Below are 25,012 nucleotides of genomic sequence, written 5' to 3' on the forward strand. Positions count from 1 at the left end.
GGAAAATTCCCATTTACAGTAAACATGTAAAGTCAAGTCTACTTAGTGCAAATTATGTGACTTTATGTAGTCACTCCCTGCTGATGACTTCTACATGTTGTCTGATAGCAAATCTTCATAATTGAACTCCTCAGGAAGAAAAATGTGACTTTATATCTTCATTAGTTAATTCTAAACATTTACTTATAATATATTAGCATCAAGTGGGACTGTTATATTTCTCAGGATTATGTTTCTAAGCAAAATCTTCAACGAGATTAAAGTGTCAAGTTTTACATAAATGACAGGCCACAAATGCAAATGATTTCAGTGACTATAATTTTTAGAAAAACTCCTTTCCAAGCATTTTGTAGTGCAGTGGGATAATTTCCTTCAAAGGACTACTTTGGGAACACAAATCCAGGTAAATAACCAAACTTTTTTCCCCTATTCTGGAGTAGTTTGTAATGGAGAAATGGATGAGATTAAGGGGCCGGTTCCTCACATGACATTAGCACCCTGAGAAAAACCACTGAAACTACATTTCCAGAGATTTACCTGACTCAAAGAACAACTGATTAAAAACTGGGAGTCAAGTTTGAGAGGTATATAAAAAAATAAATATTACTATTTTCAACCTCAAAGAGTGTAATCTTCCCATAAAATTACCTAAAAGAGAAAATCAAGACACAAAAGAAGCAAAATATAATATGTATTAGCTACAGTAATGGAATACTAATTATCTCACTGAAAGCTACCTAACTCTATTGTGGGCATATTGATTTTACCTGGATTTTCTCATTTAATTTCTGCAACAGTCATGTGACTAATTTATGTATTATCATCATCTCCATTTAAAAACAAAATAAAACAACAACAAAAAACAAAACAAAAAAAAAACAAAACAAGAAAACTATGTCTGGAGACATTATGCAATGCAAGATCACATAGTAAGGCAGAGCTCGATTAAAACTTCTTATTGTGATGCCAGAGATTATACTTTTAATCACTACACTAAATCACACAGCTATAAAAGCATTAGCATGCATGACAGATTATATAGTGCATTCATATGAAAACAAGTTTTCATTCATTAAATCATTCACATACTTCACAATCATTCATTGCAAGCCTACTATGGATTAAGCACTTATCTTGGCTCTTACAATATAATAGTAAACAACAACAGAAAATTCCCAACCCTGTAGAATTGACATTCTTAAGTGGAGGATACTAGGAAGAAACAAAATAAAAGAGCAACATATATTACGTTATATAGTTATAAGTGATGAGGATGAACAGCAAAGCTGGAAAGGATGGGGTCATCAGGGTGACAGCATGTATGCAGGGTAGATAACAGTAATGGTTCGGGTTTGTGGTGTCACTAAAGTAGGAAGCACCAAACGTTTTTGAGGAGAAAAGGGGCATAATCTGACAACCATTTAAACAGGATCACTTGGATAATTACTCTAATTATTCTTGAGGATCAACTGCAAGGTGCAAGGAAGCAGCATGATTCAAGATCTGAAGCTATTGAAATAATCCAGGCAAAAATGCTGTTGAACTAGACCAAAGTGGGAACAATGAAGATAGACAGAAGTGATACAATTCTAGATAATATTGAAGGCAGAGTCACAGAGTTTAATACAGGACAGGATGCATGGTCTAAGAAAAGAAAATGGTCAAAAGTAACACCACGTTTTTGATCCAAGAAACTGCAAGAATGAAGCTGCCATCCACTGAGATGCAGAAAGCCCCAGGTCAATTGCTTGCTATTGCTTTTGTATACATCTGTATGGAGGCAGGATGTGGGGCAGAGAGCTGGGGAGCATTATCAGAAGTTCAGTTTTTTTAGTGTTTAATTAGAAATTATTAAAAAAATTCAGTGGGAGGTGTCAAGTCAAGTTAGATAGTTATTGCAATTGGAATTCAGCCACTTGCAATAAGTATCCTTAGGATAAAATGTGGAAGTTGGCCTCAGAAGCATGTACAGTTTGAAGTAACAGATAAGAAGGTAAAATATAACAGGATGGGAAAGTAGTGGTGGGAAATCTCTTCTAAATTTTTAAATTTGCTTTGTGAAATAGAAAGAAAGTTATAAGAGAAAACTAAGAGAACACTGTGGAAGAAAAAGGAGAGAGAAGAAAGTATGATATATATATATATATATATATATATATATATATATATATATATATATATATATATACATACACATAGAGGAGTTGAAAAGAGAATGGACTTGGAATATAGGAAAACATAGGCAATATTGAGGATCATGATTCTGAAGTGAAATGGATCCACTGTGTGGTTGTGTCTTTTCTGTCCACCCTCATTCAACTAGGTTAATGTAGATGCTGAGTCAATAGAGTTGTAACACAATTAATATTAAAAGTAGAAAGAAAAAGGAACTGTTGGTGTATGTAAAGGAGTGATTTTTGACAGACCATGGTACTTGTGCCATGTAAGGAAAATGACACTAATACTATGAAATAAGGAAGACAAGAAAGAGGTAGGTTGATAAAATAACTGAAGTTCAACTTTTAAGTTCTGATGTAGTCAAAGGAAGTCATGATGTTATTGGGAGTGAGTTGGACAAGTGTAGAGTGGTACCCATTATGGATATTCATAATTGAGATTTTTAAGAGTAACAGTAAGAATATAATTATGGAAGGAAGTCTCTGAATTAGAATAGAAATGAAATAATTGGAGAGGAGCTCTAATAACTGAGAGACCAGAACACTAGAAAAATGATCTACTGACTGTTGAGAACACCAAGAATTAAAGCTACAGTAGTACTGAAGAGAGTGGCAGTGAACCATGAGAAAAAATCATCAAGAAACAGGGAGATAACTTGAGGGTCAATAGAGGACTACAGCAAAGAGAGTGTGTGATTGGAATAATCTGACAAATATTACCATGAGAGCTTAACGTTTTTATGGAAGGAGTATGGAAATGATCTGTAAGTATAATTAAAAAGGATTTGAGACCTTGATTTGAGTAATTGTGATAGAAAGAATATGGAGAAGAAAACACTGGAAAGAATGTAAGAGAAAGAATATAATCAAAGTAAAGAATAATTTCAGTTGCAAAAAACAACTTAAGGGAAAATGTTCACAGCAGAAGTTCATTATCAAGAGGATGTGGACAATGAAAGACTTGGAATTTCTCTGGTGGTAGTAGTTTCAGAAGATGGAGAGTAGAAAGAAACAGAGGCAGAATTGGTGATGCTCAAGTCAATGGGAATTAGCAGGTGAGGAGCATCCTCTGCTTCATGTGGTGATTGATGGATATGAATAAAGGTAAGTAGATAATCAGACTAAACATTATTTCATATGTAGGAGATTATTTCCTTAAGAATGTGCTAAAAGAAATTAAAGAGCATGATTTTTGCAGAATACAGAAAGTGAAATTACAGATGGGATCCTGGGGGAAAGAAACATGGAGAGAGACAGAAAAAATAACTGCTTTAAAAAAGAATTTCTATCACTTTCCCACTATCTATAAGATAATTCCTTATTCTTCAGGAAATTAATCAAGAACTTTCATGAATAATTCCTTGCCCTACCTTTCCAACATTGTATTATTTCTTTTCCTTGTATGAACTTATTCCCAGTCATAGAAATAGATGCTTGCTCAATCCTTAGGGTCTCTGCATAACTGTCTTTTTTTCTCAGATTGCCCTTCGCTCTGTAGGTCACTGGGTGAACACCTCATCAGACTTGCCATAACTGTTCAAAATATTACTTTGTATGTTTTTCCTCCTTGGGGGAAATCCTTCTGTGTCTTTTCCTTCAGACGCTCATAGCCCCTTGTGTGTCCCCTGCCACAACAGTTGCATTTTATTGGCATCATCTGTTGACAACTCTTCCCAGGATATTCTGAGTTCTTCAGAAGACTGAAATTGAACATCATTCATCTTCATGTTCTCAATTCTGAAGACACTGGCTGGTCTATAGTAGATGATTAATCTTTTAGTGATCTAGAATAAATAGACTAGCTTTCGGGAAGTGGAGAGCTAGTTTGGATTTGGGGAGTAAAGATTAGAATGTTAAATTTCACCTAAACATGGTCGGTCTGATACCGGGAAATCAAAAGACTAGGACATCTGGGTTACTGGAACATAGAAAAGTAGTTTTAAAAATCAATGCCTGTAGACTGGGGATATAGCTCACTTAGTAGAGTGCTTGTCTCACATGCACAAGGCCATGCATTCAATCCCTAGCACCACAAAAGAAGAAAAAAATCAATGCTACTCTGGATTGGAAAACAAGGGGAACAAGGCTATCAGTGATCATCTGAGCAACCTAGTCTAGTCACAGGAGAAGGAATAAAAACATAAGGAAGAAGAGAGTTATTTAGGTAGACACTGGAAATACATGATGAAGATGTTTGGAAGTATGAAATTTAGGGAAAAGACTTTTAATGGATTCTGTCATGGAGGATATTCACAGATGAGAAAAAAACTGGAAGGAAAAGATGTCACAGTCGTTTTTAGATGTAGCACATTATCTAATCCCAGCTCTAAAATCAATACCTTTGTCTTTTCAAATTACACATATATACAAGAATCTGATACCAATGAGTTTGACTGCTACCCCCAAAAATATGTTAAGTGGGAGAAAGACAGGTGGTAGAAGTGGTAGGACAGCTTCTGAGCATGCCCACACCCTCGGCACATGGTTAAGTTTTGTCTGGATTGTACTATCAATGGCTGAAAGCAAAGGAAACACTCATCAAAAGCAGACCTTTTGGCAAAACAAAGATCTATCCAGCAGACAAAGGACCAATAAAAATCCAGATATCAGAACCAAGAGCAGAAAACCCAAAGGCTGGCAGTGAGTTGACCACAAACAGCTGGCTACATCTGCTCAGCATGGAGATGGTGCTGGTTTCGAATATAGCTTTAATCTCAAATCTCTCACTGGAAAATAATCTCTTGGTGACTATATACGTATTGTCTGGTAAGAGGAATGCAAAAGGACAAAAATAAAACAGACCTACTATCAACAAGGTCATTACAGCCCACGTCATTTCATTTCATGTATAGTTTCTCATCAGATCATTCACATTATTCCTAAACACCATTTCTAAGGGTAGAATCATGTTGTATAAGAAATAAAGTCAGGCTTTTAGAAGAAAGTTAATAGGATTGGGATATGAACTTGTAACCTGTTGAGTATGCCACAGTACTTCTAATCAGAAATGCTGGCCAAGGGCTCCAAGTAATTACCATTCTTCAGATGATTGGCAATAATGTAATTAAACGTTACTTGCAGCTTCACAATAGTTTGAAAGGGTAAGTTGTTAAATAAAGTACCACCCTGTGATTTGAATTCTACTAGGAACAAAAGTTGTTGGCACATGACAAGCTTTAGACAATTAAAATGCACCAGACCTCTTTCGTAATGATGAAAATAATAACTGCTCCTGTAACTTATCATTAATTCACATTATGCGAGATTCTCAACTGGAATATGCCTTGATCTTATCACCACATGGGCAACAAAAGAGAAATCAGCCTCTTGGTTCTTAATACAGAAATAGTTCTTGCTTCTTTTGCAAGATTTTGAGTTTTGTGTTTTGAGGCTTTTAATTGTGTCTCTAATCTCCTTCCCTTTGTGTCCTCCAATACAATTTCAGAACACTGAACTCTGTATTATGAAAGATAATGCCTCCTTTATCATTTCCTTGTCATAATTATGTCTATATTTTATTCCAAGCTCTCTCATCCCTCCATTCATATGCTGTCCCCTCTGCTAACATATTCTGAATGTTAAAAATTGATTGTATGGTATTTCATATATGAAAATTATTGGAATTCTAACATTGATAATTCGATAAGCCTATTCAACAACCGGATCACCAGCACCTTTGAATCTATCTGGTTTTTTTTCCTCTTATCTCATAACTTTAGCTCCCCTATTCCCCCCAAAGGTAATCATTAATCTAAGATTTAAATGAACAATTATCTTGCTTATATTTCTGTATTTTTACCAAATATTTCAATAATTTGAAGTTTTTCCTAGTGTTTGAGCTTCATAAAATCAGTATCATTTTGTATGCTGTTTGTGGAGACTTGCTGAATCTCAGCATTTCTTTCCTATTATCTTCTAGTTTGTCTCTGCTATTTTTACAAAATCATATTAATCTTTAAGAACAAAACTCAAAGTCAAATCCTTTATGAACAGCCTTCCCCAAGTCCCCAGGTAAATTTAGTTTCTTTGTCTCTGTATATTTTTGTTCTTTTGAAAATAATTTGATTGTAACACACACTATAATTGCCTTGACAACTTCTGATGCTCTTAATACTTGTTTTTATTTAGTCTACTATAATTATACATAATAGTGTTTTTTTATGTATTTGTACATTCACATATCATAATTCAATCAACTTCATTCCCAATATCTTCCCTTTCCTTCTTCTCTTAATGTGTATTTGCAATTTAAATGACAGAAAAAAATTTGTGTCATTTTCACCTATGAAATAGACAATTATAATGCACCAGACCTCTTTGCTGATCATGAAAATAATAACTGCTTCTGTAACTTATTATGTTTTTTTGTTTTTAAAATAGCTTTTATTTTTGAAAAGTTAATTATGCAATTCAGGAAAAATAAAACACGAGCTGTAACTTATCCTTGTTGATAAAATACACACGACTTCCATCTTTGTCCACTCTCTTCTTTCTTTTCTTTGCATTTTTCTCCCTCTTACTTTTCTCGTCTTCTTTCTCTCATCAAAAAGCAAGAGAAACCAGGTTTCTACAAGAGCCTTTCTACAAGAGCCATGTGAGTGAGATTGGAAGTAAATTCTCCAATCCCTTCAGATAACTGCAGCTCTGCCAGTGGAGGTATCTGTAAGATTCCCTGATCAAGAAGATCCAGCTAAGCTGCCTCTGTATCCATGACCTCAAAACTATGTGAGATAATAAATGTTTATTGTTTTAAGGGGCTGTGTTTGGGGTAATTTCTTACATATTGATAAATAATTAATAATTTTAGTATTCAATTCCTCTCTATGTGGTTAGAATTGGTAGATAGGAAAAGAAAAAAATGAAAAGACCTTTGAGGTACTAGTGGGGGTACAGTAATCCTGAAATAAAGAGGGGAATTAAATATTGTCCAGTTCAATCACATTTTCATATACTGAATAGTTTAGCAGTAACCCTAGGTCTAAAGAAAAATCTGTCACTGAAAATTTCAGTAGGTGAAAATACCATCTCTCTTCCTGCTGTAGGTATCACATATCTGTACACCTGATACCCTGGTTGCATGTTTGCTATTACTTTGTACTTCACTGACAAGAGGTCCACTTTCTTAGTGGTCAGGAAAATATGAAGTTCCTGTAAAGAGCCAGAAGTGGGGTAGATAAATCTATCAAAAGAACAGGAAGTAAGTCCAGGTTATTGAGCATCTATGATGAACCATAAATGTCAATGGCTTTGTCAATGAAACATCATGGCCTATACTTTTTCACTCTGCTTTACTAATAACATTTTCAGAGGCTGTAGAACTTGTCAAGTCAGGCAGTCCACGTGAGACAGAATTGGAATTTACATTCTGAGGATGCAGGTCCAGAAAAGAGTCTGGTCATAACTCTATTCTTCAAGACAGAAGCCGAGAGAAGTCAGTTTTGAGTAGTTTTTTCTCCTCTATTTCTAAAATGTACTCTTCTATGCAAGTTTCTGTCTATCAAGGGCTGGGTGGTCTCCTCTTGCTTTTTCCCCTGCCCTCTAAGGCTTAGCTCCTCTCCTAGTGCCCCATGCTTCAGAATATTCCATTGGCTCCTCCATCAGACACTTTGTCCAATTGAGTCAAGCATAGTTTAAAATGAAGGAAGTCTATTATTGAAGTCTCTGACTGGGTGCTTATGTTTTATGACCAAATACAATGCAATTACAATTATGAGTAGTATTTATATGTGTGTCTGATAAATTAAGGGTGCACTTAATTTGTATTCACTTATGCTCAGAATTTAAGTGTTTTGTTGTATATAGTACTATTTTTATGCTCCAACATTTGAAAGATCAAAAGAAACAAAATGTGCATCCCAGGAGACAGAACCATCTTATCAAATTACCTGTTCAAAGGATACAGCTGCTTCCCAAGAGCTCTTTCTAGGAGTATGAAATCATAGTATTTCTTTTCTCCATTGAATTAATGCTAAACTTAATTTTTAGAAAAGTTAAAAATTATCTGTTTCAGTCTGCTTGGACTGTCATAATAAAATACCATAAACTTGTAGGTATAAACATAGGAATTTACTTTCACACACAGTTATGGAGCCAGGAAGTTTGAGATCAGGGAGCCAGCGTGGTCAGGCTTTGGTGAGGGTACTCTTCCTCACTCACAGACTGCTACTTGCTATGTATGTCCTCACACTATCATATACAGAAGGAAAGCAGGATCTCTGATATCTCTTCCAGTAGAGGAACCCATCAAATGCACCCCATCTTCACAATCTCATCTAACCATAAGTACCTCCCAGAAGCCCTATCTTCAAATCTTCCTAGGGCATGGGGGATAAGATTTTAACGTACAAATTTTATAAGGACACAATTCAGATTACTTCCTCAGTACAATTATTGCTGCTCAGGAAATTTTAGTCACTTTCATTGCTTACAACTTAATTTTAATTAAGTCTAAATGTCTTAGAGCCGGTCAGATATGGTGGTACACGACTATAATCCCAGCTACTCAGGAGGTAGAAGGAGGCAAGAGGATCACCAAGTTCAAAGCCAGCCTGGGTGAATTAGTGACAGCCTGTCATAAACAAACAAACAGACAAATGCTTTAAAGCACACACACACACACACACACACACACACACACACACTCAAAAAAAAACACAAAACAAAAAACCCAAAAAACGAAAAACCAAAAACAACAACAACAACAAAAACCTGTTTTCAAAACAAAGGAAACTGTTGTGACAGGTCAGAGAAAGGTACAAAGATATAGTACATGTTCTTTAATTTTTTAAAATTCTGTTTCAAAATATTTCATCAGCAATTGAGGATGGTTTGCTGAGAATGTCACAGCTGCTTGTTTGGACCTGGTTAGGTCTGAAGCATGCTACTTATAAGACAGAGTTCAACACTGGCACCTAAGATAGGAGGGGAAACAAATTGCAATCAAATAGGTGATGTCTTCCAAAATCAGTAAAAATATTTTGAAAAGCACACAAGTACCAAACATTTATAGCTTTAAAAAAATACATTAGAGTAAATCAATCTAATAAAAACAACTTAGGTCTCTGTTAGCCAGGTAGTGTGGAGAACCTAGGAAAATATTTGGATAATCAAGGCCAAGTACACTTAGTATTCCTTTAGGCTATCATTTGTTTATAAAGTCTGTGCTTTATGAAGTAGACATGTCTTCTCTTAATTCAGAAAAGTCTCACTGAAAAATAGCAAGGTAGGGTATGGTTAATCACATGAGAGAAAAAAAGAACTCTTTGTTTTCTCTTTGAGTTAAGATTCTAGGAGCATTTATCCTCAGGTATGTGCCATGCCACTCATTCCCGTGTGGTCAAGTTTCCCCATGTGTCATACTTTCCCCATGGGCAGCTCATTCTGATTGGTCAGAATGATTCTGGAATCCTACCTGCCTTTCTCTACAGCTAGTGGAAAAGAGATCAATTTTAGTAATTAACTAAACAAGAATAATCATGTAATAAGTTGCAAATCCACTTTTCAGAAAATGGTTTGAATTATTTGACATATTATTATTTGGATAATACAAATTATTATTTATATAGCAGTAATTATAATATGTTCTACAATTTCTATACCAGCAGCAACTATGCAACATATTTAAAAAAAATTACTAGTTACCTACTAAGGTAAGGAACTATTTATAGAGTGACTGGACTACTGAAAATTTATCATAATATGTAATTGATTTTCTACTCCATGACAGAAAATATGAGGCTCTTTTTTCTTAATTAAGGAACTGAGCATTTAGTTCAGTTAATTCTGAGCTCATTGGAGCTCATAAGCCTCTCAGAGAATTTGAGAAAACATGTAACTTCTCCCAAGAAACATGAATGTATTAGCAAAGCATTGCATATGATAATGGAGTTATTTTTACCCCACTTAAGTCCTTTAAGACAAACCCAGGTATAAACTCTCAATTTTAAGATGAATAAGTTCTAAGGATTTAATGCACAGCATGATGACTCTGGGTAATGATACTTTGTAATATACTTATAAGTTGTTAACTGAATTTTAAGTGTTCTCACTACCAAAAAAAAAAAAAAAGAAGGAAGAAAACTATGAAACTATGTTAGGCAATGGATGTATTGCCTAACTTTATTATGAGAATCATTTCACAATGTAAACATATATAAAATAATACACTGCACACCTTAAAGACATACAAAGGAAAAAATAGACAAACCAGATTTAAAATTCTCACTGGCTCCCAACTATTTATTAATCCCTCTGCAGTTCAGTTTCTTCATTTGTAAAATAAGTCTAACATCATCTATTTTATAGGGTTGTTGGTAGGTTGAGTAATAACATGTATACAAATATTTTACAGAGAGAACAGAGTCTAGACTTTTTTGGATTAGGAGAAAACATGTCTATTTCATTCAGCACAGCCTTTATAATCAAACTGTAGGCTAAAAAAATACTAAGTATATTTTGGTCTTGATTATCCAAATATTTTCCTAGTGTCTCCATACTGCCTGGCTAACAAAGATCTAAGTTGTTTTCATGATATTGATTTACTCTAATGAATTTGTTTAAAGCTATAAATGTTTGGTACCTGATATTTTACAAAGAAACATTAACAAGAATATAGTTTAGTACTTAAAGAATTATAATTTTAGCAATAGTACCAACTATAACTTCTATTGCTCATATTCCTATTATTAATAAAATTTATAGCAAACTTTTGAGGGAGATAATAACTAAACAAGAATAAGCTGAAGTTCCAGTACATTAGATTTCAATAGGTCAGAGGTGTGTTGACTTCCTAATTATCACTTCTGACTTTATCAAAACCAGAGCACTGTTAAACATGGTCATCATACAGCATATATGAAAGATCCATTAAGAGCAAGTTTGGGGGAATTTTGAATGCAGGTTTAAGAACACGATCTGTAAAAATAATACAGTACTTTGGCTATTGAAATGTAAAGAGGTCTCAGTATGTAAAAGAAACTGGAGGGAAGATGTGGCTGAAGGCAAATGAAGCAATAAGAAAGTTAGTAAGTCAATGTCTTCAGGTGATCAGGGACCCTGTCAGGATGGTGAAAGGAGAATGAAATAGGAGAGTATGATATTGGAAAGGAAATACTTGAGTGATGGATATATATATATATATTAAATATATATATACACATATATTTAATATCTGGGATGGAACTAGGAAAGACAGTAGAATGAATTGGACATAACTTTCTTATATTTATATATGAATACATGACCAGTGTACCTCCGTCTTGTACAACCACAAGAAGGGGAAGTTATATTATGTATATACAATATGTCAAAATACATTCTACTATAATGTATATATGAAAAAAACAAAAACTTGTTATTTCTCATTATTAAAATAGTTAATCATAACCCTTTAATTACCAAATTTTGTTTAAAGCATCTCATACTCTCATTATTGTCACAAACAGAAAAATTAAATCTAAGATTTCTATTTTAATTTTTGAAATATACTAAATGGTTATGACTTATAAAATCTGTCCATTTAAAACTCAGATGTAAATATTTCACATTACTTTCACATAGTATCTTCAATTGGTTCTTTGCAAATTTTGTGTTGAATGGAATGATGAATAATAAACAAAAATAAAGTGGTACATTGGTTACACATCCATTCTGCAATCTGTATACGGGGTAAAAATGGGAGTTCATAACTCACTTGAATCTGAAGTATGAAATATGAGATGTCAAGAGCTATGTAATGTTTTGAACAACCAATAAAACAAAAAAAGTGGTACAAAAATTTCTAAACCATTTTATTCACTTGTATGTAGTCCTCCTATGTACTTCACTATATCCCCCAAACATTTCTTTTCTGATTCAGGAGCTTATCATATAATAGAAGTACCTAGAAGGCTTATGGTAATACCACTGATATGGTGCTGCTATACACAGGGCTAGCTCATAAGGAGATGAGTTGGCATTTTGAGGAAGAGTACTGGGCTTACTGGGATGATAAGAGGCAGAATTGAAAGAGCCAATTCCCTGTAAATAGCATATGCAGTATACAACTGCAAACTCAAGGTCAGTTTTTATGGGCACACATGGAGATTCCCCTGTCTGCTATCAGTCCATCTGTAAAATACTTCTAAAGTTGGAAGCCATTATCTGCTTGCATATGAGAAGAATAATTACCAAGTAATTAATATCTTTTGTTCACACAAGATGCCAGCTTTTTTAGCCTAAATGTTTAGGCACCAGAAACTTGTTTTATTTTATATTGGAGAGGAACTTCTGATCATAATGATAAAGAAATGTCTGTGATTAAAGCATACAAAATAATTTACACGGTGGCTGAACATGATATGCATTTTTGTGGCTTATCATTTTACTTATGAAGAAGGTGGCCTTAACTTTCCCTTTAGCTTGAGTAAACTTTAGACAAATTTCATCCTGATTATAGGCACCTGACTTCCCTTTATTTATAGCATTTGCTTTAGAAAATTAAAAAAAATGATACTTTAGAAATTTCTTCCTCTACCCTCTGAGATGTAAATCTTCCAAGCATCTTCTAAGTTTTACAACTCCAAAGTTTCTTCCCCAAGGACCTGGGAGCCATCCCTTTGGCCTGTGCTCATCAAGAAAGATAAGGCCCCTATCTTCTCCTAGTCTCTATGTAGGGGGTAGGAGCCTTGATTAGTGCCAATCAGCAAACATGATGACTTAATCACATTCATTAACTTGATCCTATAAAGTATCAAGGCCAATCATGACTATGTATGCTTAGGAAAATATTGGGAAGACATTTGTGGGCTCCAGAAGAAAGGCCTCTAAGAAGGAGGGTGCCTCAGGAGCTGGGATGATGGTATGGCTCATCTGGGCATCTGGATAGATTCAGATAGTTTTCTGGTTCATTTGCACTTTCTAAAAGAAAATAACAATTGGAGAATGGTGGGGTTAAAATTATCAGCTCTTGAGGACCACAATAGAGTCTCTCATAGGAGTGCCCAAATTCCAACATGAAGGCCATAACAAGGGGGAATTAACAGGATATCAACAATGAAAATTACAGAAAGACCTCAATGGATTTCTTGTGTACTCAGTCACCAGAGTGTGTGTGTCTGGCCTTCAGAGCAACTCTATGTACCCTGGTTTCTCTCTACCAAGATATGTTTACATGGGTAGGAACAACTAACCTGTATTTAAGTACAACTGCTTGGTTTCTGAAAGTAGAAGCATAAAGAATTAAAGAATTTAGAATTTAGGGAAAGATGGACTTTTACTCATTATCTAGATTTTGCTTTTCTCAGTTCACTGCCACCTGATTATTCATTTTTGTTACATTATCAAGCTGATGATTTAGGCATAGATAATTTTCTGTCATCCTGGGGGGAAAAAATAAAAAAAATACATCTCTGCTCAAGTATTTGTGTAGAGATGATAACATACAAACAAATCTCTTTTTATAAACCGTTAATACATATTTCAAACAACAATAGTAGGTATATTGCAGAAAAAAGAGGCTACATTTTGATTTAGCTAGAAGTCCTGATGTCTTCCCTTTTTCCTCTAACTGAAGCATTTCTCTGAGATAAGAGTCTGATTTTGCTTTAAAGTGGTGGGTTTTTTTCAAATGTTAATTTTTTTAAATGTTAATTTTGTTTTCATTTTTGGTCTTCCTCTAGAGCAACCCTGTTTCCTTATGACTTTCTCCCTAGCCTATATTTTTTTTCATGAAGACACTTTTATAGTAAAATTAGACTAACATGCATAAAATGTAAAATGTGTAAAATTATAATCTTAGCATCTTAATATAATCACACAATTTTATGGAAGGCTTCCTATTAATGTCTCTCTGTGTGTGCAAGTGTTTGTATCTTTTTAGTACATTGTGCCTCCAAGCCAGTAGAAAAGTTGGCATTAATTTACTCATCTGGCCAATAGAGTTGATGACTCAGAGCTTGCGATCAACAATTTAGGCATTCCTGACAAGAGTTATTTTAAATGAAATTCTTTAACATGATTAAAACTATTGATGTCAATAAGCAAAGGCGAATGAGTTTGCTTTCTGCACATCTCATTTCAGAACACTACTTTGAGTATATATTTGTGTTATAAGAGCAAAATGTAAAATTTGGTTTGATCAATAAGTTATCTTTCATGGGGGAAATAAAAAACTGAAATGCAAGACAACAATTTTGAAAATTATTTGTAAGGTGAATATTAACGAGGCTTAGGTAAGCCAGTTCATCAAAGGTATTCTGTAAAGTAGTGGACTTTATAGGATACACATATATGGTAATGGGGAATAAAATCAGAAGATTCATGCCTGGACTGGTATTCACACAGCAAATTTTAAGAAATATTTCTGGATCTTTCAAAAGGATGTGATGTCACCTAAGTGCCTTCTTTATCTGCTTTCTTTAGTTTGTCTTTAGAGTGTTAAAACTGAAATAGCAGGATAAAAATGGAAGTGAAAATGAAAGGACATTTGTTTTTTAAATAATAGATGTTCTTTATATTCGTTTGTGATTTATTCAACATATTCTGTAATGAAAAATCATATTTATTTATTTTTCATCCTACCTAGATAGAGCAAAATATCTTGTCTTATTTTTAAGTAAACAAATATATGAAAGGCCAGAGTTTTAGCTTAGGTGTTGGCAGAATACACTATTGGCAACATGGTTAAAAAATTCAAATGTTCTGAAGAATGTTTTCTTTCTAGGATTCATGACTTGGAAGGAAACCATAACCTAAATGTCTATATATGACTTGTCAAATCTTTGATTCCATGTATGTGTCTTGTAAGTAATGAATAAAGCACCTGTGTTTCATGATTTTTTTTGCAGATTTTACAGCAATAAATCCATATAGTAACTTTATTGCAGTCTTTGAAAATTCTTTCAGCAAATAGGAAGACTTAAAAATGTACCCAAAATACTGACTTAAAAAAGAGGCAAGGCATATCAATTTCTGATTTTGAGGTTTCCTTTACTTTTAATTAACCTTCCATTTCAAAGGACCTAATTAATTGGGGAGTAGTTTTCTCATTTACTAAAAAGGAAGGAAAAATTAACATTCATAGAGTACCCATTAGTGCCCTGAATTAGATCCTCACAAAACTCCCTTTAAGAGGCATAATTACCCAAAGAGAATACCTTAAGAAGAAAAGGTTTAGAGTAAATAACTTAGAAGCTGCTAAGTGGCACAAGAAAGTTTGTTCCCATGTTGGTTTGAAACTAAAATCTTTTCCCTGTGCTAAATATGACTCTCAAGTAATTTATTATTGACACACATATATCTTGTCCTATGTAAGCTTTATCATATAAACAAAAGTAGAGGACATTGATGCAATACTATGATACAAATGACTAAAAAAGAGAAACAACGCTGATTCCCTAGGAATATCACTTGCTTAATGTTTGTCACAGGCTGTTAGTTTCCATAAGTTTTGATCACAATAAGAAAGAATTTATTATCCACTGCATGCCTAACCAGCAGTATATAAAGCCACAGCAGATCAAAAGTCCCTGAGGAATCAACTTGACTCCACCAAACAAACCTAATACCCGCATTCTGTAGATAAAGCATTGCTATCACTACAGTACTCCATTACTCAAAATCCTAAGTGCTTTCTTACTACATTATAAACTATCCACTAAAAATACCCCATGTTTTAGTTAAAACTATTCTCCAACCTATCTGCCACTATTTACCAATACAGAGTTTAATTCTTAACAGTTCCCCTAAGAATCTACATTAATTTTTACTTCTTTCATTTTCTTCATGCTAATACTGCATGTATAAAGGCTATAAAGCATTGGCCTCTCTTCTTCCATTGTTCAAAGTTTTAGTATTTGCTTGATTGTGACCAAACAAGCTTGGCCAGTGTTTCAATCAGCTTTGCTGCTGCTGTGACTAAAAGACCTCACAAGAACAATTAGAGGAGGAAAAGTTTATTTGGGGGCTCACAGTTTCAGAGGTCTCAGAGTCCATAATACACAGTGGCTCCATTCCTTGGGGCTGGAAGTGAAGCAGAACATCATGGCAGAAGAGTGTGGCAGATGAACGCAGAGAGAGTCCACTCAGTGGGAACAAATGTATACCCCAAAGCCACACCCACTAATGATCCACTTCCTTCAGCCACACCAGTTAATCCTATCAGGGGATTAATTCAATAATAACCCAGTTAAGGTTCTCATAACCCAATAATTTATCCTCTAAACCTTTTTGCATTGTCTCATACATGAGCTTCTGGGGGCCATCTCATATCTAAACAATAATAGCCACTCAACATAAAGAGGGAAAACAGAACTGCATGTATGCATTTCCATTTATTACAACATATCTATCACTCATTGGTGTGTCTTTTTCAGATAGAAAAAATTTTCTTCTGAAACTAGACTGTATTCGAATACTCCCTCTGGCTTTGTTCTGGTCTGTTTTCTTAGTCATACTAATAAAAAAGTGGTATTTACTAAAAACTATTTTAGCTGTGGAGAAAGAGAGTGTTTTTATGTCCTACATTACTTATATATACCCCTCTGTAAAAGAATGAGAATTAAAGATTTTGCATGTATGAAAATGAAACTTTTAATATTGTTTCAATAACCATGGTAAAATTCTTTACATATGTTTTCAATTGTTCTTTGTAAATAACAACAATAATGAAAAGAGTTGGAGTTTATCATTGCCACATCACAAATTAGTAGATTAAAATGAAAGTATTTTACTATCTCAACATTTCTGGGGTTAGAAACCTGAGAAAACTTAAATGGGTTATTCAAGATAATGTTTTTTCATGAGGTTGCAGACAAAATGCTAGCTGGAGCTGTCAGAAAATTTGACTAGGGGTGGTTCTCCCTGAAATTTCAATAAATATGCTTTGGCAAGTCTTGAATTTTACTATCTATTGAACAGGGACATGGTCTTTAGTATTTTCCTCTTTTTGTATATTAGCTTAGTCCCCTTGACATGACATCTGACCTCCTCTACAGAGATTGATGAAGATTGCTTGAAATGGATCCTGCAGTCTTTTATAAACTAATCTTAAAACTGATTTACCACAGCCTCTTCTATGTGTCATTCATTACATGTGGATAACTTTTATCCATCTTATACTCAGGGGGAGGAGATAACACAAGGTATAATTACCAAGAGATAGATCACTGGTTACCATCTCGGGTAGGGGTACTCCAGCATCAGTGATGGTGAATGCTACCATCCTGGAGCAATTTCTAGGATTCAGATAATGTATTAGATATTTATATTCACTGAGATAATGATACAATAGATAGTCTTTAATTTTCGATATGAAGAAAATGATAGGCAGAAATATTAGAAAAGTAACAGGGATTTGTGTTAGTAACTGGAAGACCCAGGATTCAAGCCCACGTGTATTGTTATCAAAGTCACCATCTTCTCTTCCCTTTACACTTCAACTTTTTAAAATATTTTTCAATAAGAACGATGAGTGATCTAAACTGTGATGGATTTTATTCTACACATGGTCATGTTATTTAGCATAGAAGAAAGAAAAATCTTACTGAATTATCCTGCTGTTAACTGTAATAAAATTGGTTCTAGGAGAAAATTATAACCTTTAAAATCTCCCACTTTTCAACATGACTCAGATAACTACAAAAAAATTATACAACATATCTGACTTGCTAAATTTTGAAATAAAATGTTTGTGCTTAGAATTGTTCTCCCAAGAACTATGCAGAAATAAGGGACCTCCTCCTCTTTGTCTTGCTTCCTGGGAATCTGCAGGGGCTCTCCTCAATTACTGTTCTTTCACATGAGCTGGACAATCAGGAGTTATTGATGGATAAGATGAACCTTACTGAATGAATTAACAATATTTGTTGATTTCTGAAGAATGTATTTTCCATTTTATTTTGTTGGAACAGTTACATAATGCACGTTATAATAATGAGTCATCTATAGCCTTCCCTATGTATTTTTGACAAGATTTTATATAGATCTATTTTCAGATTAGTGGCTTTTAAGGTTTAGTAGCCAACTTTTAGAGAAACAAAACTACAGGTTAAGAAAATGATGCATAAATAAACAGAACACTTGGATTTCAATTAAAAGTGTGGCAACTATCATTAAAAATTCAGTATAAAATCTGATTTTTTCTATCATAGTTCTCATTATGACAGCAATCATATCATCTAACATGTAATTATATTCATTTATTGTCACTATATATCCTGCTGAACTTCATGTATGATATAATCTTCAAGTCAACCATATAAAAATAAAAAAGAAAGAAAATAGATTATAATTCATCATCAATATGTAGATCATTAACTATAGTTTTCTGTTATATATAAAATAGAATGAAAACAACAACAACAAAAAGATAACTAATCAGAACCTCCAAAGCATGAAAACTTTAAAAAGTAGGACATTGCTTTGTTGAAATGTAAAATATTTATAGAAAATGTACACATAAATATAAAGTTTTAAATTATTTTATAATATGTTTTTTACTCAGCTACTTAGAAAACTACACCTCTAACAACTTAGTACCAATTCTAACAAATATAACTGTATGCAATGGTTTTCAAAAGACCACAGTCTCCATTGGGTCAATGACTATTAAAGATACACAGCTCTTAGATCATTAACAGCATCTTTCTTCATACTCACATACAAAAAGAAATTTTGTTTTTAGTCCCTCAAAGTTATATATTTGACATCCATTAATCTTTAACTCACATCAAACTTAAAAGTACTCAAATTTCTCTAAATTGTCCAATAGGAAGATCTTACCCCCAAACTTCATTTTTTTTTTCCAGAGAAGTGCCTATATTTTCTATGACTTTTAGTTTCTGTTTCAAAACCAGTTCTCTTTTTGTGGTAAAAAGGGTCTACCTACTATCTTAATTCAAAATAAGATACATGTTTTGTGCTTTTTGGTATTGCAAATTATTAAACATTTTTGAAAATCTATTTTTGGTCTATGTGTCTACATTTCCTTAAATATTCTCCCATTACATCCCTATAAAACACCAATAGGCTAATAATGTATATAGGCTTATTTTGATGACTTGTCCTATGATTTGTTATTTTCCAATCTGCTCATGTCTGGAAACATGTATGAACAGAATTTTCCACAGTAAGCTTTTTCATATCTCTCTCTCTCACACACACACACAAACACTCTCACACACACAAAGATAAAAAATAAATCTTTCCCATTTCTATAATGAATTCAAACTTTATCTCACAATCATTGTACTATTTTTATGCAATTCTCTTCCTTTGAACTATTTTAAACCTTTATTATAAATCTTTTAGTCCTTTACAAGTTCTTAATCAAAGTTTATTTTAGCCAAACTTAATTCTACTGCATGCATTTATCCACTAAGCAAACACTTATTGAGCATCAGATTAAGCACACAGACCTAAGTCTCAATGAGTTTAGTCTGACAGGGTAGACAGATAAACAAAAATTCAAACAACTAAACTCGTAATTCATTAGCCATAAGCTTAACATCTAAAATGTTGCAGGCACAGTGGATTCAACAAATAAACTCCAAGTTTTGGTCTGTAACTGTCAGATGTGTGATCAAAATTTACAAGTGTAGCAAGTTTTAAGGTAAAAGTATGGATAATCTATTGAGGAGTAAAGACTCAGGTGAGGAAACAAACATTTCTATTATGATTTTGTAGTAGGACTGAGTATTAGAGTTTAAAACTGTAGGCAGGGCAAACAGTTATGATCCAATTAAAATGCCTACATGAGAATTAACAAAAGTCTGATCCAAGGCAGAAGTGGCATGGATGGTGGGCATGGTATGGTCTAACAGAGGCACAAAGAATTGACGCAATGTCACCAACTTATTTGTAGATAGGGGCAGATATAAAGGGCAAACAAACAAACTGAACATAAACAAAAAAACTCAGGTCAACACCATGTTTCTGGTTTGGACAACAGATGGATATTGATAGATAAACACAGACAAAGAAGATTAAAAAAAATATAGCAGATCTGGGGATGTAAGTTAACTTTTGAATCTCTTCAGTTTAAGGATCCTGTGGGGCAGAAGAATTGGGTCTGGAGCTCAGATGAAAATTGTCTTAGTTTAAAGACCTTTACCATCTTTTTTTTTTAAAAATAAGCTCTATTTTTATTAAAAAATATATAAATAGATTTAAAGTAAGCAAATGCAGAAACATCATAAAAAGGACAGCAAATTATTTTCAAGATGTAAAGAAACATAAATGCTTTACGACAAATTGTCTTCCAATGATATATTCTGCATGTGACTGCTCTGTATACAGGCATTACAGATATCTATTTCATATAAATGATTTGCTTTTCTTTCATACTTTCAATGCTACTTCACTTTAAAATGAAACAAATATTGTTAAGAATAATGAAGTCCAATTTATGGTTAGTGGCTTATTTTATTTCCTGCTCAAAACATTTTCCTATATATAGCTAGAAAAAGAAGCATTTGAACACCAGTCAGATTAAAAACTAAGAAAATTATTGGAAGACACATCATAGTAAAAACTAATGAAATCTAAACAGAAAATCTTACAACAGCTGGAAAAATGAAAAAACATTTTGTTTAAGAGAGAAAAATTGGCATACGACTTCTCAACATTAACATTGAGAATGAGAAGACAATGATATGAGATCTTTACAGGCTTAAAGAAAATAATAGCCAACCTAAAAATATGCCAGCAAAAATATCACTCAGAAAGTAATGCAAAATAAATAAATTTTCAAAGACAAGCCAATATAATTTGTTCATAACAATTCCACACTAGAATTAATCTTAAAGGATTTCTGGCAGAGGGATATTCAAAACTCCAGGAACAGCCTCAAATAACCAAAGCTATTCTGAGGAAAGAACCCCTTTCCCAATAAATGACTTATACTGCAGATAAAGACATTCAGTAAACTACCAAAATCAACACTGATGAACAATACTGGTATAAGGATTAAACAAATCATCCAGAAATAGATCCACACACATAATCTCTCATTTAATGACAATCATTATAAAGCAGGATAGTAGGGAACAGATGTCCTTTTCAGTAAATAGTGCCAATTCAACTGAATACCATATGGATAGAAATGATGAATGTTGGCTCTTAACCTCACACTATACATTTTAATGGGTGGTCTCTCAGGTGGGAACAATTTGATAGAAGTTGGATTTTCATTCTTCTGAAGATTTTACTGGGAGTGAAGCGTGGTTCACTCATACAGCTTGCAAATTGGTACTGGCTTTTTACAGAGGTGCATCTCCACTAGGGTGTACTTACATGGTATGGGTTTCCATAAAACGGGGGTTAGACTCTAAAGGCAAATATCTTGATAAATGATGGAGAGAGGTGGGGAGAAAAAAAGATAAGGTACTAGCTCCAGATATGATTTATAACCTAGACTCATACATCATATTAGAGCACTGGAGGCTGACTCATAGTGGGGTAGGGAGGGAGAGAACGTGGGAGGAATATATAAGTTCTAGATAGGGAAAAGGGGTAGGAAGGAAAGTGAGGGGGCAGGGGATTAGCAAGGATGGTGGAATGTGATAGACATCATTATCCAAAGTACATGTATGAAGACATGAATTGATGTGGACATACTTTATAAACAAACCGAGGTATGAAAATTTGTTCTATATGTGTAATAAAAATTGTGATGCATTCTGCTGTCATGTATTTAAAAAAATAAAACCAATTAAAAAAATAAGTGAGTTACTAAGCACGGCCCATATTCACAGGGAGAGGAATTAGACTCTGTTTTCTTTGGGGTGAAGGATACTTGGGATTGAACCTATGGCATCTTTCATCCTAGCAAGCACTCTACCACTAAGCTACATTTCCAGCCCAAGACTCTGTATTTTAAAGAGACAAGTGTTAAATAATTCATGGGCATGCTTTAGAAGTACCACTATAGCCACATGTATCTTAAACTCAGATTATAATTTATTGAATTATGGCAACTGGGAAGATACAATTAATCTAGTTTCCACTCTTGCTGTGAATGCAATTGTACAAAATTAATTTTTGTGAAATGCTGAATATATACTGAAGTTCTTTATAATATTTTCCTATACTTTTCAAGTCTTAATAACCTTATTAAGCATATTTCATAACATTTTGATTAGAAAGAACTTCTGCCTACAAGAACTCAGAAAACCAATTATTTTACATCAAAAATTTTTAAAAAGAAAATAGATAAAATACTGTCTGCTAAATTAGGTTCTATGTTTGAAGAAATTAAGAAATGTATTCTGCATATTACAATAGGAAAAATTAAAAACTCTAAAATACAAAAGGGTGTACCATTTGAAAAGGATCAAATGAATACTGACCTCTCTAGACTTATCAATCATTTGTAATAGAACAGCACCAACAACAAATACAACATTGGGGAAAAGAAACTCTTACTGAAAATGTATTTTTGGAATAAGAAAAGGATATCCCCCCCATAGACAAGTAAAGGAGAGGACTCCCCTTTATCCTTCCTTGTGCAGGGTGATAATTTTGCTTTTTCTTTCTCTGATTTCCTGCAAATGATGATGTGAGAAAAATGAGAAAAGTAATCCATATCTTTTCTATTGAGAGACCTCTGTCATAATAATGAAAATAATGAAATAGAATGGTCCACCCACAAGAAGGAGCAGAAAACAGCTGTTCACGAACATTTATAAAACACAAACGAATAACATACACTAAAATGTGTCCTTTAATATTAATAACATATGTAAATCAGCAAATTAAATTTTTATCTCTTGAGTTACTCAAAGTAAAGAACAGGAATTACTAAACAGAACATGCAGATGGGTAGGTTTGAATGGTTGATTTTTTTTTTGTGCTGTGCAGCCATCCTACTTAGACTCACATCTATAACTTACTTCCATGGGCATAATACTTAACCCTTTATCTTTCACTTTTCTCATATGTGAAGTTGGGATACTAACAATCTATATAATACAGTTGTAATGAAGATTACATGAAATTCATCTATTCAGTACTACTAATATCATATTTATAGTATGGTTAGGGTCAATGTATTGAACACTCTTACTCTTCAGAACCAATTTTAAAAAAAGTTTAAATTGGTTCTGAATTTCTGAAAACTAACTATAAACATATTAAGCTCTTTTAAAAAGTTCATGGTCGGGCTGGGGATGTGGCTCAAGCGGTAGCCCGCTCGCCTGGCATGCGTGCGGCCGGGGTTTGATCCTCAGCACCACATACAAACAAAGATGTTGTGCCTGCCAAAAACTAAAAAAAAAAAAAAAAAAATTAAAAAAATTTCTCTCTCTCTCACACTCTCTCTTTAAAATAAATAAATAAATAAATAAAAAGTTCATGGTCTTTGGCCAAATAATTATGTGAATCAATTACAAAGAAATAACCAGGGTCAGACAAAATTCTGTGTACAAATGTGTTAGTTATAGTATACCTAATAGCTAAAATTAGAAATAACTTTAATTTTGGTTTCTAAAATAATCTAAATAAATTATAAATATATATGGTAGATTCATCAGATTGTATTTAAATATGTTTTAGCGAAATAGGAAAATGTTAGGCAAATAAAATTCAGTGAAAAGGGTAAATAATTTAAAACTATAAACAATACAATAACAATTACATGTATATCTGCCCAGATTTACACCCTTATTTTATTGTGTAAAGTCTCTGTTCCTATAACAAACACCTGAGATAATAAACTTAAAAAGAGAGCCTGCTTCTTTTGGTTCACAGTTTTGGATGCTTCAATCCATAATTTATACCACTGCTTTATGCACTTGGTAGTATATGCTGGTAGGAGAAAAGAAAACCAAACTGGGTCAAATGGTGGTTCCATTCCCAGTTTTCCAGGGAATCTCCATACTGCTTTCCATATTGGCTGCACCAATTTGCAGTCCCACCAGCAATGTATGAGTGTACCTTTTTCCCCACATCCTTGCCAACACTTATTGTTGTTTGTCTTCATAATAGCTGCCATTCTGACTGGAGTGAGATGAAATCTTAGAGTAGTTTTGATTTGCATTTCTCTAATTGCTAGAGATGATGAACATTTTTTTCATATATTTGTTGATTGATTATATATCCTCTTCTGAGAAGTATCGGTTCAGGTCCTTGGCCCATTTATTGGTTGGGATTTTTGTGGGGTTTTTTTTGGTGCTTAGCTTTTTGAGTTCTTTATATACCCTAGAGATTTGTGCTCTATCTGATGAGTGACGGGTAAAAATTTGCTCCCAAGAGTAGGCTCTCTATTCACCTCACAGATTGTTTTTTTTTGCTGAGAAGACACTTTTGAGTTTGAGTCTGTCCTGTTTATTGATTCTTGGTTTTACTTCATGGACAAGAAGTAAAAGAGAAAAAGAGGAAAGGGTTAGGAGTCTGGCTATTTCATTCAAGTGCATGTTCCCAATGGCTTGAAGACTTGGCATTGGGTTCTACCTCTTTAAGTGCCACCTCTCAATACAGTACTATACTTGTATCAAATCTTTACCACATAGACCTTTGGGGGACATTTATGATCCATTCTATAGCACTTATCTAGCAGTTAATATATATATTGAGGATAGTGATTAAAGCCATTGGAACTTTCAGGGGTTACCTTGAGGTAGAAATATTAAAAATTATTTTAATTATTTTCTTTTTAGCAACCAGTTTCACTCAGTTTTACAGTGAGAATATGTATTGCTTACATGTTGAAAATATTATAAACTCTATCACAGTTGAAGATTCATTGTAAATTATGGCTGAAATACTAAATCAAAATGTTGATTAGTACTGCAACTACCAGGAAAGAAACTAACAAATATTTATTTTAATATTTCTTATATGTGCCAGGTATTGAAGTAGGT

General features: G+C 33.5%; 1 protein-coding gene across 1 annotated transcript in view; it reads right to left on the bottom strand.

Annotated features, from left to right (window-relative positions):
- MMP16 (matrix metallopeptidase 16) overlaps positions 1–25,012 on the bottom strand; it is a 279,495-nt gene that overhangs the window by 89,575 nt on the left and 164,908 nt on the right. The gene's annotated exons all lie outside the window — the stretch shown is intronic.

Source organism: Spermophilus citellus (genome assembly GCF_964194105.1).
Source record: "Spermophilus citellus genome assembly, chromosome: 14".
Lineage (NCBI taxonomy): Eukaryota > Metazoa > Chordata > Mammalia > Rodentia > Sciuridae > Spermophilus > Spermophilus citellus.